Source organism: Pseudophryne corroboree, unplaced genomic scaffold (genome assembly GCF_028390025.1).
Source record: "Pseudophryne corroboree isolate aPseCor3 unplaced genomic scaffold, aPseCor3.hap2 scaffold_980, whole genome shotgun sequence".
Classification (NCBI taxonomy): Eukaryota; Metazoa; Chordata; class Amphibia; order Anura; family Myobatrachidae; genus Pseudophryne; species Pseudophryne corroboree.
The window spans coordinates 27,358-43,538 of NW_026970560.1; the positions used below are offsets into that span (position 1 = coordinate 27,358).

At 49.1% G+C, this 16,181-nt stretch overlaps 19 non-coding genes and 2 pseudogenes across 19 annotated transcripts; 19 read left to right on the plus strand and 2 right to left on the minus strand.

Moving 5' to 3' along the window:
* The first annotated feature begins 152 nt into the window (after positions 1-152).
* Positions 153-315, plus strand: LOC135048594 (U1 spliceosomal RNA). The gene has a single exon (XR_010240426.1). It is a non-coding gene; the product is annotated as a U1 spliceosomal RNA (small nuclear RNA).
* Positions 316-986: 671 nt separating this feature from the next.
* Positions 987-1,150, plus strand: LOC135048540 (U1 spliceosomal RNA). The gene has a single exon (XR_010240388.1). It is a non-coding gene; the product is annotated as a U1 spliceosomal RNA (small nuclear RNA).
* Positions 1,151-1,302: 152 nt separating this feature from the next.
* On the plus strand, positions 1,303-1,465 carry LOC135048573 (U1 spliceosomal RNA). The gene has a single exon (XR_010240416.1). It is a non-coding gene; the product is annotated as a U1 spliceosomal RNA (small nuclear RNA).
* A 674-nt stretch (positions 1,466-2,139) lies between these two features.
* On the plus strand, positions 2,140-2,303 carry LOC135048679 (U1 spliceosomal RNA). The gene has a single exon (XR_010240497.1). It is a non-coding gene; the product is annotated as a U1 spliceosomal RNA (small nuclear RNA).
* Positions 2,304-2,451: 148 nt separating this feature from the next.
* On the plus strand, positions 2,452-2,614 carry LOC135048621 (U1 spliceosomal RNA). The gene has a single exon (XR_010240444.1). It is a non-coding gene; the product is annotated as a U1 spliceosomal RNA (small nuclear RNA).
* A 670-nt stretch (positions 2,615-3,284) lies between these two features.
* LOC135048669 (U1 spliceosomal RNA) lies at positions 3,285-3,448 on the plus strand. Its single transcript, XR_010240487.1, has one exon. It is a non-coding gene; the product is annotated as a U1 spliceosomal RNA (small nuclear RNA).
* Positions 3,449-8,409: 4,961 nt separating this feature from the next.
* Positions 8,410-8,525, minus strand: LOC135048645 (U5 spliceosomal RNA). The gene has a single exon (XR_010240465.1). It is a non-coding gene; the product is annotated as a U5 spliceosomal RNA (small nuclear RNA).
* Positions 8,526-8,799: 274 nt separating this feature from the next.
* Positions 8,800-8,915, minus strand: LOC135048631 (U5 spliceosomal RNA). The gene has a single exon (XR_010240452.1). It is a non-coding gene; the product is annotated as a U5 spliceosomal RNA (small nuclear RNA).
* A 144-nt stretch (positions 8,916-9,059) lies between these two features.
* On the plus strand, positions 9,060-9,222 carry LOC135048569 (U1 spliceosomal RNA). Its single transcript, XR_010240412.1, has one exon. It is a non-coding gene; the product is annotated as a U1 spliceosomal RNA (small nuclear RNA).
* Positions 9,223-9,893: 671 nt separating this feature from the next.
* On the plus strand, positions 9,894-10,057 carry LOC135048672 (U1 spliceosomal RNA). The gene has a single exon (XR_010240490.1). It is a non-coding gene; the product is annotated as a U1 spliceosomal RNA (small nuclear RNA).
* Positions 10,058-10,209: 152 nt separating this feature from the next.
* On the plus strand, positions 10,210-10,372 carry LOC135048599 (U1 spliceosomal RNA). Its single transcript, XR_010240431.1, has one exon. It is a non-coding gene; the product is annotated as a U1 spliceosomal RNA (small nuclear RNA).
* Positions 10,373-11,043: 671 nt separating this feature from the next.
* LOC135048658 (U1 spliceosomal RNA) lies at positions 11,044-11,207 on the plus strand. The gene has a single exon (XR_010240478.1). It is a non-coding gene; the product is annotated as a U1 spliceosomal RNA (small nuclear RNA).
* Positions 11,208-11,359: 152 nt separating this feature from the next.
* On the plus strand, positions 11,360-11,522 carry LOC135048595 (U1 spliceosomal RNA). The gene has a single exon (XR_010240427.1). It is a non-coding gene; the product is annotated as a U1 spliceosomal RNA (small nuclear RNA).
* Positions 11,523-12,193: 671 nt separating this feature from the next.
* LOC135048541 (U1 spliceosomal RNA) lies at positions 12,194-12,357 on the plus strand. Its single transcript, XR_010240389.1, has one exon. It is a non-coding gene; the product is annotated as a U1 spliceosomal RNA (small nuclear RNA).
* A 152-nt stretch (positions 12,358-12,509) lies between these two features.
* LOC135048574 (U1 spliceosomal RNA) lies at positions 12,510-12,672 on the plus strand. Its single transcript, XR_010240417.1, has one exon. It is a non-coding gene; the product is annotated as a U1 spliceosomal RNA (small nuclear RNA).
* A 615-nt stretch (positions 12,673-13,287) lies between these two features.
* On the plus strand, positions 13,288-13,451 carry LOC135048654 (U1 spliceosomal RNA). The gene has a single exon (XR_010240474.1). It is a non-coding gene; the product is annotated as a U1 spliceosomal RNA (small nuclear RNA).
* A 151-nt stretch (positions 13,452-13,602) lies between these two features.
* LOC135048578 (U1 spliceosomal RNA) lies at positions 13,603-13,744 on the plus strand (annotated as a pseudogene).
* Positions 13,745-14,436: 692 nt separating this feature from the next.
* Positions 14,437-14,600, plus strand: LOC135048615 (U1 spliceosomal RNA). The gene has a single exon (XR_010240440.1). It is a non-coding gene; the product is annotated as a U1 spliceosomal RNA (small nuclear RNA).
* Positions 14,601-14,752: 152 nt separating this feature from the next.
* LOC135048602 (U1 spliceosomal RNA) lies at positions 14,753-14,894 on the plus strand (annotated as a pseudogene).
* A 695-nt stretch (positions 14,895-15,589) lies between these two features.
* On the plus strand, positions 15,590-15,753 carry LOC135048684 (U1 spliceosomal RNA). The gene has a single exon (XR_010240502.1). It is a non-coding gene; the product is annotated as a U1 spliceosomal RNA (small nuclear RNA).
* A 152-nt stretch (positions 15,754-15,905) lies between these two features.
* Positions 15,906-16,068, plus strand: LOC135048618 (U1 spliceosomal RNA). Its single transcript, XR_010240441.1, has one exon. It is a non-coding gene; the product is annotated as a U1 spliceosomal RNA (small nuclear RNA).
* The last annotated feature ends 113 nt before the right edge of the window (positions 16,069-16,181 follow it).

Consider the following 16,181-nt stretch of genomic DNA (forward strand, 5'->3'; position numbering starts at 1 on the left):
GTCAGCTCTTTTAAAAGTCAGATTTCTTTGTTTCAGTTCTTCCTCTAGCCTTGTTCTTCTTTCGAGAGTTCCCTTGTGCTGCCTCAGTTGGTTCTCCTTCACTTGACAGGGGGGTGCCCGAGCAGCGACCCTCCCCAGCTCTAGCCCAACTTCTACTTACCTGCCAGGTGAGATACTATAATCATGAAGGTGCTTCTCCCAGGGCAAGGCTCACCCATTGCACTCTGGATGTGCTGCCCCTGCGATTTCCCCAAATGTGGGAAACTTGACTGCATAATTTGTGTTTCCCCTGGTCGGCTCTCGTATAATTCAGATCTCTTTGTCTCAGGTCTCTCTCCAGCCTAGTTTGCTGTCTGTTTCCACTTCTCTTTTCTTAAGCCGCTCCATTCTATGGCCTTGCGCACTATCCTTACTTCTCCCGTCTGCTTACTTTGTGCCTTCCAATGCACAATGCAAACTACAGGTAGTGCTGCAGGGCCCACACCCTTTTACTTGCCGTACAGAGCAGCTCTGGAGCTGTTACAGTGCCCAGCTACTGCAAGAAATCAGCTTGAATGCTTCAGGGGCTGGGGCATAGCCAACATGAGCCCCACACCAAAGGAGTAGGAGGTGTTTAATGCGAACTAGGGGTCATCCAAGCGCCGCAAAAGGCCGCCATGCCCTGCACGCCCCTTTTCTCTTTTTCATATGCAGACGAGGGTTGAAGCCAACTTTGACCCACTGCTTGGATGACATCACCATATGCAAATCCATCTGCTGCAGGCCTTCCCCAAGGAATGCTTGCACTAGTTGTTGCATTTGGTTTGTTGTTTGGGGGTGCTTCAGTATTAGGCAGCCTTCTGCCCTCCCATGTTCATCTGAAAATATGTGTTCTCCCTGCAGTTGTTGTCCCCAGATGAGAGTTCCCTTATGCTGCCTCAGTTGAATCTCCTTTACTTGACAGAGATGTGCCTGAGCAGCGGCCCTCCCCAGCCCTATCCCAAATCATACTTATTTTGCATAGGAGATACCATGGTCATGAAGATTATTCTCCCAGTGTGAGGTTCATTCATTGCATTCTGGGTATGCTGACCCCTGTGATTTCCCCAAATGTGTGAAACTCGACAGCATTATTTGTGGTAGTGGGGGACTGTGTTTGTGTTTTCCTCTGGTCAGCTCAGGTAAAAGTCAGATTTCTTTGTCTCAGATCTTCCTCTAGCCTTGTTCTTCTTTCGAGAATTCCCTTGTGCTGCCTCAGTTGGATCTCCTTCACTTGACAGGGGGGTACCCGAGCAGCGACCCTCCCCAGCTCTAGCCCAACTCCTACTTACCTGCCAGGTGAGATACTATGATCACGTAGGTGCTTCTCCCAGGGCAAGGCTCACCCATTGCACTCTGGGTGTGCTGCTCCTGCGATTTCCCCAAATGTGGGAAACTTGACTGCATAATTTGTGTTTCCCCTGGTCGGCTCTCGTATAATTCAGATCTCTTTGTCTCAGGTCTCTCTCCAGCCTAGTTTGCTGTCTGTTTCCACTTATTTTTTCTTAAGCCCCTCCCTTCTATACCCTTGTGGACTATCCTGACATCTCCTCCTGTCTGCTTACTTTGTGCCTTCCAATGCACAATGCAAACTACAGGTAGTGCTGCAGGGCCCACACCCTTTTACTTGCCTTACAGAGCAGCTCTGGAGCTGTTACAGTGCCCAGCTGCTGCAAGAAATCAGCTTGAATGCTTCAGGGGCTGGGGCATAGCCAACATGAGCCCCACACCGACGGAGGGTGGAGGTGTTTAATGCAAACTAAGGGTCATCCAAGCACCGCAAAAGGCCGCCATGCCCTGCATACCCCTTTTCTCTTTTCATATGCAGATGAGGGTTCCAGCCAACTTTGGCCCACTGCTTGGATGACATCACCGTATGCAAATCCGTCTTCTGCAGACCTTTTCCCAGGAATGCTTGTACTAGTTGTTGCATTTGGTTTGTTGTTTGGGGGTGCTTCAGTATTAGGCAGCCTTCTGCTCTCCCATTTTCATCTGAAAATATGTGTTCTCCCTGCAGTTGTTGTCCCCAGATGAGAGTTCCCTTGTGCTGCCTCAGTTGAATCTCCTTTACTTGACAGAGATGTGCCTGAGCAGCGGCCCTCCCCAGCCCTATCCCAAATCATACTTATTTTGCATAGGAGATACCATTATCATGAAGATTGTTCTCCCAGGGTTAGGTTCATTCATTGCATTCTGGGTATGCTGACCCCTGTGATTTCCCCAAATGTGGGAAACTCGACTGCATTATTTGTTGTAGTGGGGGACTGTGTTTGTGCTTTCCTCTGGTCAGCTCTGGTAAAAGTCAGATTTCTATGTCTCAGATCTTCATCTAGCCTTGTTCTTTTTTCGAGAGTTTCCTTGTGCTGCCTCAGTTGGATCTCCTTCACTTGACAGGGGGGTGCCCGTACAGCGACCCTCCCCAGCTCTAGCCCAACTCTTACCTGCCAGGTGAGATACTATGATCAGGAAGGTGCTTCTCCCAGGGCAAGGCTCACCCAATGCACTCTGGGTGTGCTGCTCCTACGATTTCCCCAAATGTGGGACACTTGATTACATAATTTGTGTTTCCTCTGGTCGGCTCTCGTATAATTCAGATCTCTTTGTCTCAGGTCTCTCTCCAGCCTAGTTTGCTGTCTGTTTCCACTTCTCTTTTCTTGAGCCGCTCCCTTCTATGCCCTTGTGCACTATCCTGACTTCCCCGTCTGTTTACTTTGTGCCTTCCAACGCACAATGCAAACTACAGGTAGTGCTGCAGGGCCCACACCCTTTTACTTGCTTTACAGAGCAGCTCTGGAGCTGTTACAGTGCCCAGCTGCTGCAAGAAATCAGCTTGAATGCTTCAGGGGCTGGGGCATAGCCAACATGAGCCCCACACCGAAGGAGGGTGGAGGTGTTTAATGCGAACTAGGGGTCATCCAAGCGCCGCAAAAGGCCGCCATGCCCTGCACACCCCTTTTTTTTTTTCATATGCAGACGAGGGTTGAAGCCAACTTTGACCCACTGCTTGGATGACATCACCATATGCAAATCCGTCTGCTGCAGGCCTTCCCCCAGGAATGCTTGCACTAGTAGTTGCATTTGGTTTGTTGTTTGGGGGTGCTTCAGTATTAGGCAGCCTTCTGCCCTCCCATGTTCATCTGAAAATATGTGTTCTCCCTGCAGTTATTGTCCCCAGATGAGAGTTCCCTTGTGCTGCCTCAGTTGAATCTCCTTTACTTGACAGAGATGTGCCTGAGCAGCGGCCCTCCCCAGCCCTATCCCAAATCATACTTATTTTGCATAGGAGATACCATGGTCATGAAGATTGTTCTCCCATGGTGAGGTTCATTCATTGCACTCTGGGTATGCTGACCCCTGTGATTTCCCCAAATGTGGGAAACTCGACTGCATTATTTGTGGTAGTGGGGGACTGTGTTTGTGCTTTCCTCTGGTCAGCTCTGGTAAAAGTCAGATTTCTTTGTCTCCGATCTTCCTCTAGCCTTGTTCTTCTTTCGAGAGTTCCCTTGTGCTGCCTCAGTTGGATCTCCTTCACTTGACAGGGAGTGCCCGAGCAGCAATCCTCCACAGCTCTAGCCCAACTCCTACTTACCTGCCAGGTGAGATACTATGATCTTCACTGTTAGGGCAATCAGGATGTGGAATTCCCTGCCAGGGAAGGTGGTAATGGCGGACTCTGTAATTGGATTTAAAAAAGGAATGGATACATTTCTGAATGAAAAAGCTATCCAAGGTTATAATACTTAAAATATCAACATGGTTAATCCGGGGGTAACATGAGTTATAGTAGCTAACTAGTCATAAAACATTATTCAGCAAGTATGTAGAATCATCACAAGTTAAAACATGTTGAACACGATGGGCAATTTGCCTCTATTCAACCTCAAAAACTATGTTACCATATTTTACTATATTACTATGTTACTGTAGTATACAGAACACCACAATGTAATGAGCAGTGATAGTGAGCACTGATGAGGATACTAGAACTGACACTGAGCAGCAAGATGCAGCACTGGACTATTAGTAATGTACTGTAGTATGCTGAGCACCACAATGCAGCACAAGACAATGAGCAGTGATACTGAGCACTGATGAGGATACTACTGAGAACTGACACTGAGCAGGAGAGACACACTACTAGTATTACTGAGCAGCAATAAGTAACCACTGATACTGAGCACTGATATTGAGATTTCCACTGAGAGAACATAGCCACGTCCTCTCCGCTCTCTCTTCAATGCACGAGTAAAAATGGCGGCAACGCGCAGCTCTTTATATGGAATCCGAATCTCGCGAGAATCCGACAGCGGGATGATGACATTTTCCCTTGTTCAGGTTTTCCGAGTCAGGCGGGAACAACCGAGCCTGCCTCGGACCAGTGTAAACCACGTGGAGTTCGTCGGGAATTCGGTTCTCGGAGAACCGAACCCGCTCCTCTATATATACTATATTACTATGTTACTGTAGTATACAGAACACCACAATGCAATGAGCAGTGATAGTGAGCACTGATGAGGATACTAGAACTGACACTGAGCAGCAAGATGCAGCACTGGACTATTAGTAATGTACTGTAGTATGCTGAGCACCACAATGCAGCACAAGACAATGAGCAGTGATACTGAGCACTGATGAGGATACTACTGAGAACTGACACTGAGCAGGAGAGACACACTACTAGTATTACTGAGCAGCAATAAGTAACCACTGATACTGAGCACTGATATTGAGATTTCCACTGAGAGAACATAGCCACGTCCTCTCCGCTCTCTCTTCAATGCACGATTAAAAATGGCAGCAACGCGCAGCTCTTTATATGGAATCCGAATCTCACGAGAATCTGACAGCGGGATGATGACATTTTCCCTTGTTCAGGTTTTCCGAGTCAGGCGGGAACAACCGAGCCTGCCTCGGACCAGTGTAAACCACGTGGAGTTCGTGGGGAATTCGGTTCTCGGAGAACCGAACCCGCTCCTCTCTACCTTATACCCATCAATTTTTTTTATTTTCAATCTAAGCCCCTGCAGTTTTCTGTAAGCATCTGCTTCGCTATGATGATCAACAAGTCACAAGGGCAAACACTCAGGGCTTGAGGCGTAGATCTTAGGACCAGCTGCTACAAGCATGGCAGAGGTGTCACTATCACTGGTGACACCCAGAGAGGTGGCGAGGGAGATTGTAATGCAGTGCGCGCAGATAAACAGCGCAATGGTAAAAAGGAGGCATGGTTTCATAGGTAGGGGCGTGGCCTGGTGGCCTGAATCTACATTTTGTTGCTCCGGGTGTCCCGGGGGTTGGGGGCTGCACCCGGGGACTAGTGTGTGAGCGGTGCTGGCTCCTGCACAGTGACAGGGCATGGCCACCCAGCATGACGCCTCCCTTCTTGACCATGCTGTAATTGCAGTCGCACTGCAGTTCAGCGTGATCATAAAAAATGGTGTAGGCTCCTGCTGGTGCAGACTGTATGTGCGCGCAGGAAGCCGCCACCATTTTTGTGATCACAGCGGCTGAATGTGATGTCATACAGCCGCTGTGACCACGCCCTCTGTGTCTCCTCCGTTGCAGACCCCATTTTGAAGCCTTGCCCCCGCACCGCTCCATCCCTGACTTGGAAATGGAGTGTTGCTGACCCACCTCTCCCCCCCTTCCCCGCCCCGATTGACAGGCAGAGGCGATCACATTCTCTGCGGGGTGCCGCAGAAAATGCAGGCACATGCGTATGCTCTTAGCAATTTTTGCAGTTGGATCGCTTATTGTGATTGCAATCCAACCTGAATCAGGCCCTATTACCTATCACAATGCGCTGCGGGCAGTACAAAATTGGGTTAATATAGGAGAAAAACCCCCAGACCTGTGCTCCTTAACTGTACCTGGTGGCTAGTGGAGCGGCTGCCCAGTAATCAGTGTCCACCGCAGTGCGCACACGGCCCACCCCCTACGGCCTCGCTCCCCTTCATCAGCGGCCTCGTGATCCGGAAGGGTGGTGTGTGTGTGACTGACCTTAGGATGAAACCGGAGCCTCCGCTGCAGTGACCCAGCAACCAGGGCACGGGAGTATATAGCGCCGCTGGGAGTGATGAAGCTGCAGTAAAGATGTCTATTAGACCTAGCCTGCTGCAGCCCTTGTAGATTCTCATAAAACAAGTTCTTCTTTTCTTGTCAAAATTAATAGCTAAGAATAGGCTGCCTGAGGCAGGCCCCTGTTAATTGGCCTGCTACTGAAGGCACCAACTACAAACTGAGCTCCCTGTTCATGGAAGCGGGGTTATAGAGGAGAATGCACTGAGCTTCTTGGGAACAGTCAAAAGCTTTGAGCCGGTTGGTGCCTCAGATCAAGATCCTACTCTACACCCCAATGTGAATCCTTGTGGAGTCCAGTGTACCCCACAGAAGAAATTAATGTGTCACACCCATTGGCAGCAACCTTAGAATAGCTGCTGACGGGCACAATTGAGAAAGGAAGGGGGGGGGGGACATTTGAATCCAGCACATAGATGCAATTCAAATATGTAATTTGTACCTTCCTATTTTAAAATATAATGGATGAACCTCACCCTGTGAGAACAATCTTCATGATCAAGAGATCTAATATGTAAAATAAGTATGAGTTGGGATAGGGCTGGGGAGGGTGGCAGCTCGGGCAGCCCCTCCCCCGTCAAGTTAAGGAGATTCAACTGAGGAAGCACAAGGGAACTCTCGTCTGGGGACAACAACTGCAGGGAGACCACATCTTTTCAGATGAACATGGGAGGGCGGAAGGCTGCCTAATACTGAAGCACCATCAAATATCAAACCATATCCAACAACTAGTACAAGCATTCCTGGGGGAAGGTCTGCAGCAGACGGATTTGCATACGGTGATGTCATCCAAGCAGTGGGCCAAAGTTGGCTGGAACCCTCATCTGCATATAAAAAGAGAAAAGGGGCATGCAGGGCATGGCGGCCTTTTGCAGTGCTTGGATGACCCCTAGTTCGCATTAAACACCCCCACCCTCCTTTGGTGTGGGGCTCATGTTGGCCATGCCCCATCCCCTGAAGCATTCATGCTGATTTCTTGCAGCAGCTGGGCACTGTAACAGCTCCAGAGCTGCTCTGTAAGGCAAGTAAAAGGGTGTGGGCCCTGCAGCACCACCTGTAGTTCGCATTGTGCGTTGGAAGGCACAAAGTAAGCAGACGGGAGGAGAAGTCAGGATAGTACACAAGGGCATCCTTTTCTCTTAGTCCGTAGAGGATGCTGGGGTCACATTAAGAACCATGGGGTATAGACGGGATCCGCAAGAGACATGGGCACTTTAAGACTTTCAAAGGGTGTGAACTGGCTCCTCCCTCTATGCCCCTCCTCCAGACTCCAGTTATAGGAACTGTGCCCAGGGAGACGGACATTTCGAGGAAAGGATTTATTGTTAAACTAAGGTGAGCATCTTACCAGCTCACACCTTAAGCATGCCGCAGAACGTGGCATTCAACAGAACACAAGCCAACGGCAAGAACAATTGCAGCAAAAAGCTGACCAGAACCGTAACACAACATGTGTATAACCACAAGTAATAACTGCAGACACAGTATGGACTGGGACGGGTGCCCAGCATCCTCTACGTACTAAGAGAAAAGGATTTACCGGTAGGTATTAAAATCCTATTTTCTCATACGAACTAGAGGATGCTGGGGTCACATTAAGAACCATGGGGTTATACCAAAGCTCTTGAACGGGTGGGAGAGTGCGTACGACTCTGCAGCACCGAATGACCCAACTTGAGGTTATCATCAGCCAAGGTATCAAACTTGTAAAACTTAGCAAAAGTGTTTACTAAATAGCTGCTCGGCAAAGTTGCAATGCCGAGACTCCCCGACCAGCTGCCCAGGATGAACCCACCTTTCTAGTAGAATGGGTCTTCACCTAATTCAGTAACGGCAATCCTGCCGTGGAATGAGCATGCTGAATCTTACCACAGATCCAGCGCATAATGGTCTGCATGGAAGCAGGACACCCAATCATGTTGGGAGCATACAGGACAAACAGAGCCTCTGTTTTCCTAATCTGAACCGTTCTGGTGACATAAATTTTCAAAGTTCTGACCACAGCCAGAGACTTTGACTCAACGAAGGTGTCAGTGGCCAAAGGCACCATGTGGAAAGATGAACCACCTTCGGCAGAAATTGTTGACGTGTCCTCAATTCTGCTCTATCTTCATGAAAGATCAAATAAAGGCTCTTGTGATACTGCATGGTTTGTACTGTTTTCCATGTGCTCCCAGATCTTTCAAGCAAGTAGCATGGTCAAGAAAGTTCTGTTTGAAAAGAAACAAACATTTACTGTCATTGTTATGCAAATAAACTTACATTAAAGCTAACAAGAAAGCACACTCGTTCTGTCTTTAAACTGATAAAAGAAACCCCAATAATATGGGGCATGCAAAAATTGAGATAAAACTCAGTTTTGCTCCTCTCCACGGAAATCTTTAATAAAAGGCGAAATATTTGTTAGTTCTGAAGAGAAACCAGAGCATGACCAAGATTCCACCTGTCGCCTGAGTGCCATGCCAGCAGTTCTCATTCAGCTCAAAGTGAGCACCCAATTTGAATGAAAGAAAGCAGATTTCTCACCAGGCTTCCCCTTGCTATAAACATGGTTTGTACTCTTTTCCATGTGCTCCCAGATCTTTCAAACAATTAGTGTGGTCAAGAAAGTTCTGTTTGAAAAGAAACAAACATTTACTGTCATTTCTATGCAAATGAGCTTACATTAAAGCACACTCATTCTATCTTTAAACCGATAAAAGAAACCCCAAAAAGATGGGGCATGCAAAAATTGAGATAAAACTCGGTTTTGCTCCTCTCCACGGAAATCTTTAGTAAAAGGCGAAAGATTTGTTCGTTCTGAAGAGAAACCAGAGCATGACCAAGATTTTTATCTGAAAATATGTGTTCTCCCTGCAGTTGTTGTCCCCAGATGAGAGTTCCCTTGTGCTGCCTCAGTTGAATCTCCTTTACTTGACAGGGGGATGCTCGAGCAGCGACCCTCCCCAGCTCTAGCCCAACTCCTACTTACCTGCCAGGTGAGATACTATGATCATGAAGGTGCTTCTCCCAGGGCAAGGCTCACCCATTGCACTCTGGGTGTGCTGCTTCTGCGATTTCCCCAAATGTGGGAAACTTGACTGCATAATTTGTGTTTCCCCTGGTCGGCTCTCGTATAATTCAGATCTCTTTGTCTCAGGTCTCTCTCCAGCCTAGTTTGCTGTCTGTTTCTACTTCTCTTTTCTTGAGCCGCTCCCTTCTATGCCCTTGCGCACTATCCTGACTTCTCCCGTCTGCTTACTTCGTGCCTTCCAACGCACAATGCAAACTACAGGTAGTGCTGCAGGACCCACACCCTTTTACTTGCCTTACAGAGCGTCTCTGGAGCAGTTACAGTGCCCAGCTGCTGCAAGAAATCAGCTTGAATGCTTCAGGGGCTGGGGAATAGCCAACATGAGCCCCACACCGAAGGAGGGTGGAGGTGTGTAATGCGAACTAGGGGTCATCCAAGCGCCGCAAAAGGCCGCCATGCCCTGCACGCCCCTTGTCTCTTTTCATATGCAGACGAGTGTTGAAGCCAACTTTGACCCACTGTTTGCATGACATCACCATATGCAAATCCATCTGCTGCAGGCCTTCCCCCAGGAATGCTTGCACTAGTTGTTGCATTTGGTTTGTTGTTTGGGGGTGCTTCAGTATTAGGCAGCCTTCTGCTCTCCCATGTTCATCTGAAAATATGTGTTCTCCCTGCAGTTGTTGTCCCCAGATGAGAGTTCCCTTGTGCTGCCTCAGTTGAATCTCCTTTACTTGACAGAGATGTGCCTGAGCAGCGGCCCTCCCCAGCCCTATCCCAAATCATACTTATTTTGCATAGGCGATACCATGGTCATGAAGATTGTTCTCCCAGGGTGAGGTTCATTCATTGCATTCTGGGTATGCTGACCCCTGTGATTTCCCCAAATGTGGGAAACTCGACTGCATTATTTGTGGTAGTGGGGGACTGTGTTTGTGCTTTCCTCTGGTCAGCTCTGGTAAAAATCAGATTTCTTTATCTCAGATCTTCCTCTAGCCTTGTTCTTCTTTCGAGAGTTCCCCTGTGCTGCCTCAGTTGGATCTCTTTCACTTGACAGGGGGGTGCCCGAGCAGCGACCCTCCCCAGCTCTAGCCCAACTCCTACTTACCTGCCAGGTGAGATACTATGATCATGAAGGTGCTTCTCCCAGGGCAAGGCTCACCCATTGCACTCTGGTTGTGCTGCCCCTGTGATTTCCCCAAATGTGGGAAACTTGACTGCATAATTTGTGTTTCCCTTGGTCGGCTCTCGTATAATTCAGATCTCTTTGTCTCAGGTCTCTCTCCAGCCTAGTTTGCTGTCTGTTTCCACTTCTCTTTTCTTGAGCCGCTCCCTTCTATGCCCTTGCGCACTATCCTGACTTCTCCCGTCTGCTTACTTCGTGCCTTCCAACGCACAATGCAAACTACAGGTAGTGCTGCAGGGCCCACACCCTTTTACTTGCCTTACAGAGCAGCTCTGGAGCAGTTACAGTGCCCAGCTGCTGCAAGAAATCAGCTTGAATGCTTCAGGGGCTGGGGCATAGCCAACATGAGCCCCACACCGAAGGAGGGTGGAGGTGTGTAATGCGAACTAGGGGTCATCCAAGCGCCGCAAAAGGCCGCCATGCCCTGCACGCCCCTTTTCTCTTTTCATATGCAGACGAGGGTTGAAGCCAACTTTGACCCACTGCTTGGATGGCATCACCATATGCAAATCCATCTGCTGCAGGCCTTCCCCCAGGAATGCTTGCACTAGTTGTTGCATTTGGTTTGTTGTTTGGGGGTGCTTCAGTATTAGGCAGCCTTCTGCCCTCCCATGTTCATCTGAAAATATGTGTTCTCCCTGCAGTTGTTGTCCCCAGATGAGAGTTCCCTTGTGCTGCCTCAGTTGAATCTCCTTTACTTGACAGAGATGTGCCTGAGCAGCGGCCCTCCCCAGCCCTATCCCAAATCATACTTATTTTGCATAGGAGAGACCATGGTCTTGAAGATTGTTCTCCCAGGGTGAGGTTCATTCATTGCATTCTGGGTATGCTGACCCCTGTGATTTCCCCAAATGTGGGAAACTCAACTGCATTATTTGTGGTAGTGGGGGACTGTGTTTGTGCTTTCCTCTGGTCAGCTCTGGTAAAAGTCAGACTTCTTTGTTTCAGTTCTTCCTCTAGCCTTGTTCTTCTTTCGAGAGTTCCCTTGTGCTGCCTCAGTTGGATCTCCTTCACTTGACAGGGGGGTGCCCGAGCAGCGACCCTCCCCAGCTCTAGCCCAACTTCTACTTACCTGCCAGGTGAGATACTATAATCATGAAGGTGCTTCTCCCAGGGCAAGGCTCACCCATTGCACTCTGGATGTGCTGCCCCTGCGATTTCCCCAAATGTGGGAAACTTGACTGCATAATTTGTGTTTCCCCTGGTCGGCTCTCGTATAATTCAGATCTCTTTGTCTCAGGTCTCTCTCCAGCCTAGTTTGCTGTCTGTTTCCACTTCTCTTTTCTTAAGCCGCTCCATTCTATGGCCTTGCGCACTATCCTTACTTCTCCCGTCTGCTTACTTTGTGCCTTCCAATGCACAATGCAAACTACAGGTAGTGCTGCAGGGCCCACACCCTTTTACTTGCCGTACAGAGCAGCTCTGGAGCTGTTACAGTGCCCAGCTACTGCAAGAAATCAGCTTGAATGCTTCAGGGGCTGGGGCATAGCCAACATGAGCCCCACACCAAAGGAGGGTGGAGGTGTTTAATGCGAACTAGGGGTCATCCAAGCGCCGCAAAAGGCCGCCATGCCCTGCACGCCCCTTTTCTCTTTTCATATGCAGACGAGGGTTGAAGCCAACTTTGACCCACTGCTTGGATGACATCACCATATGCAAATCCATCTGCTGCAGGCCTTCCCCCAGGAATGCTTGAACTAGTTGTTGCATTTGGTTTGTTGTTTGGGGGTGCTTCAGTATTAGGCAGCCTTCTGCCCTCCCATGTTCATCTGAAAATATGTGTTCTCCCTGCAGTTGTTGTCCCCAGATGAGAGTTCCCTTATGCTGCCTCAGTTGAATCTCCTTTACTTGACAGAGATGTGCCTGAGCAGCGGCCCTCCCCAGCCCTATCCCAAATCATACTTATTTTGCATAGGAGATACCATGGTCATGAAGATTATTCTCCCAGTGTGAGGTTCATTCATTGCATTCTGGGTATGCTGACCCCTGTGATTTCCCCAAATGTGTGAAACTCGACAGCATTATTTGTGGTAGTGGGGGACTGTGTTTGTGTTTTCCTCTGGTCAGCTCAGGTAAAAGTCAGATTTCTTTGTCTCAGATCTTCCTCTAGCCTTGTTCTTCTTTCGAGAATTCCCTTGTGCTGCCTCAGTTGGATCTCCTTCACTTGACAGGGGGGTACCCGAGCAGCAACCCTCCCCAGCTCTAGCCCAACTCCTACTTACCTGCCAGGTGAGATACTATGATCACGTAGGTGCTTCTCCCAGGGCAAGGCTCACCCATTGCACTCTGGGTGTGCTGCTCCTGCGATTTCCCCAAATGTGGGAAACTTGACTGCATAATTTGTGTTTCCCCTGGTCGGCTCTCGTATAATTCAGATCTCTTTGTCTCAGGTCTCTCTCCAGCCTAGTTTGCTGTCTGTTTCCTCTTCTCTATTCTTAAGTGCCTTCCAATGCACAATGCAAACTACAGGTAGTGCTGCAGGGCCCACACCCTTTTACTTGCCGTACAGAGCAGCTCTGGAGCTGTTACAGTGCCCAGCTGCTGCAAGAAATCAGCTTGAATGCTTCAGGGGCTGGGGCATAGCCAACATGAGCCCCACACCGAAGGAGGGTGGGGGTGTTTAATGCGAACTAAGGGTCATCCAAGCGCCGCAAAAGGCCGCCATGCCCTGCATACCCCTTTTCTCTTTTCATATGCAGATGAGGGTTCCAGCCAACTTTGGCCCACTGCTTGGATGACATCACCGTATGCAAATCCGTCTTCTGCAGAACTTCCCCCAGGAATGCTTGTACTAGTTGTTGCATTTGGTTTGTTGTTTGGGGGTGCTTCAGTATTAGGCAGCCTTCTGCCCTCCCATGTTCATCTGAAAATATGTGTTCTCCCTGCAGTTGTTGTCCCCAGATGGGAGTATCCTTGTGCTGCCTCAGTTGAATCTCCTTTACTTGACAGAGATGTGCCTGAGCAGCGGCCCTCTCCAGCCCTATCCCAAATCATACTTATTTTGCATAGGAGATACCATGGTCATGAAGATTGTTCTCCGAGGGTGAGGTTCATTCATTGCATTTTGGGTATGCTGACCCCTGTGATTTCCCCAAATGTGGGAAACTCGACTGCATTATTTGTGGTAGTGGGGGACTGTGTTTGTGCTTTCCTCTGGTCAGCTCTGGTAAAAGTCAGATTTCTTTGTCTCAGATTTTCCTCTAGCCTTGTTCTTCTTTGAGAGTTCCCTTGTGCTGCCTCAGTTGGATCTCCTTCACTTGACAGGGGGGTACCCGAGCAGCAACCCTCCCCAGCTCTAGCCCAACTCCTACTTACCTGCCAGGTGAGATACTATGATCATGAAGGTGCTTCTCCCAGGGCAAGGCTCACCCATTGCACTCTGGGTGTGCTGCTCCTGCGATTTCCCCAAATGTGGGACACTTGACTGCATAATTTGTGTTTCCCCTGGTCGGCTCTCGTATAATTTAGATCTCTTTGTCTCAGGTCTCTCTCCAGCCTAGTTTGCTGCCTGTTTCCACTTCTCTTTTCTTGAGCCGCTCCCTTCTATGCCCTTGCGCACTATCCTGACTTCTCCCGTCTGCTTACTTTGTGCCTTCCAACGCACAATGCGAACTACAGGTAGTGCTGCAGGGCCCACACCCTTTTACTTGCCTTACAGAGCAGCTCTGGAGCTGTTACAGTGCCCAGCTGCTGCAAGAAATCAGCTTGAATACTTCAGGGGCTGGGGCATAGCCAACATGAGCCCCACACCGAAGGAGAATGGAGGTGTTTAATGCGAACTAGGGGTCATCCAAGCGCCGCAAAAGGCCGCCATGCCCTGCATAACCCTTTTCTCTTTTCATATGCAGATGAGGGTTCCAGCCAACTTTGGCCCACTGCTTGGATGACATCACCGTATGCAAATCCGTCTTCTGCAGACCTTCTCCCAGGAATGCTTTTACTAGTTGTTGCATTTGGTTTGTTGTTTGGGGGTGCTTCAGTATTAGGTAGCCTTCTGCCCTCCCATGTTCATCTGAAAATATGTGTTCTCCCTGCAGTTGTTGTCCCCAGATGAGAGTTCCCTTGTGCTGCCTCAGTTGAATCTCCTTTACTTGACAGAGATGTGCCTGAGCAGCGGCCCTCCCCAGCCCTATCCCAAATCATACTTATTTTGCATAGGAGATACCATGGTCATGAAGATTGTTCTCCCAGGGTTAGGTTCATTCATTGCATTCTGGGTATGCTGACCCCTGTGATTTCCCCAAATGTGGGAAACTCAACTGCATTATTTGTGGTAGTGGGGGACTGTGTTTGTGCTTTCCTCTGGTCAGCTCTGGTAAAAGTCAGATTTCTTTGTCTCAGATCTTCCTCTAGCCTTGTTCTTCTTTCGAGAGTTCCCTTGTGCTGCCTCAGTTGGATCTCCTTCACTTGACAGGGGGGTGCCCGAGCAGCGACCCTCCCCAGCTCTAGCCCAACTCCTACTTACCTGCCAGGTGAGATACTATGATCATGTAGGTGCTTCTCCCAGGGCAAGGCTCACCCAATGCACTCTGGGTGTGCTGCCCCTGCGATTTCCCCAAATGTGGGAAACTTGACTGCATAATTTGTGTTTCCCCTGGTCGGCTCTCATATAATTCAGATCTCTTTGTCTCAGGTCTCTCTCCAGCCTAGTTTGCTGTCTGTTTCCACTTCTTTTTTCTTAAGCCCCTCCCTTCAATACCCTTGTGGACTATCCTGACATCTCCTCCTGTCTGCTTACTTTGTGCCTTCCAATGCACAATGCAAACTACAGGTAGTGCTGCAGGGCCCACACCCTTTTACTTGCCTTACAGAGCAGCTCTGGAGCTGTTACAGTGCCCAGCTGCTGCAAGAAATCAGCTTGAATGCTTCAGGGGCTGGGGCATAGCCAACATGAGCCCCACACCGACGGAGGGTGGAGGTGTTTAATGCAAACTAAGGGTCATCCAAGCACCGCAAAAGGCCGCCATGCCCTGCATACCCCTTTTCACTTTTCATATGCAGATGAGGGTTCCAGCCAACTTTGGCCCACTGCTTGGATGACATCACCGTATGCAAATCCGTCTTCTGCAGACCTTTTCCCAGGAATGCTTGTACTAGTTGTTGCGTTTGGTTTGTTGTTTGGGGGTGCTTCAGTATTAGGCAGCCTTCTGCTCTCCCATTTTCATCTGAAAATATGTGTTCTCCCTGCAGTTGTTGTCCCCAGATGAGAGTTCCCTTGTGCTGCCTCAGTTGAATCTCCTTTACTTGACAGAGATGTGCCTGAGCAGCGGCCCTCCCCAGCCCTATCCCAAATCATACTTATTTTGCATAGGAGATACCATTATCATGAAGATTGATTTCCCAGGGTGAGGTTCATTCATTGCATTCTGGGTATGCTGACCCCTGTGATTTCCCCAAATGTGGGAAACTCGACTGCATTATTTGTTGTAGTGGGGGACTGTGTTTGTGCTTTCCTCTGGTCAGCTCTGGTAAAAGTCAGATTTCTATGTCTCAGATCTTCATCTAGCCTTGTTCTTTTTTCGAGAGTTTCCTTGTGCTGCCTCAGTTGGATCTCCTTCACTTGACAGAGGGGTGCCCGTACAGCGACCCTCCCCAGCTCTAGCCCAACTCCTACTTACCTGCCAGGTGAGATACTATGATCAGGAATGTGCTTCTCCCAGGGCAAGGCTCACCCAATGCACTCTGGGTGTGCTGCTCCTACGATTTCCCCAAATGTGGGACACTTGATTACATAATTTGTGTTTCCTCTGGTCGGCTCTCGTATAATTCAGATCTCTTTGTCTCAGGTCTCTCTCCAGCCTAGTTTGCTGTCTGTTTCCACTTCTCTTTTCTTGAGCCGCTCCCTTCTATGCCCTTGTGCACTATCCTGACTTCCCCGTCTGCTTA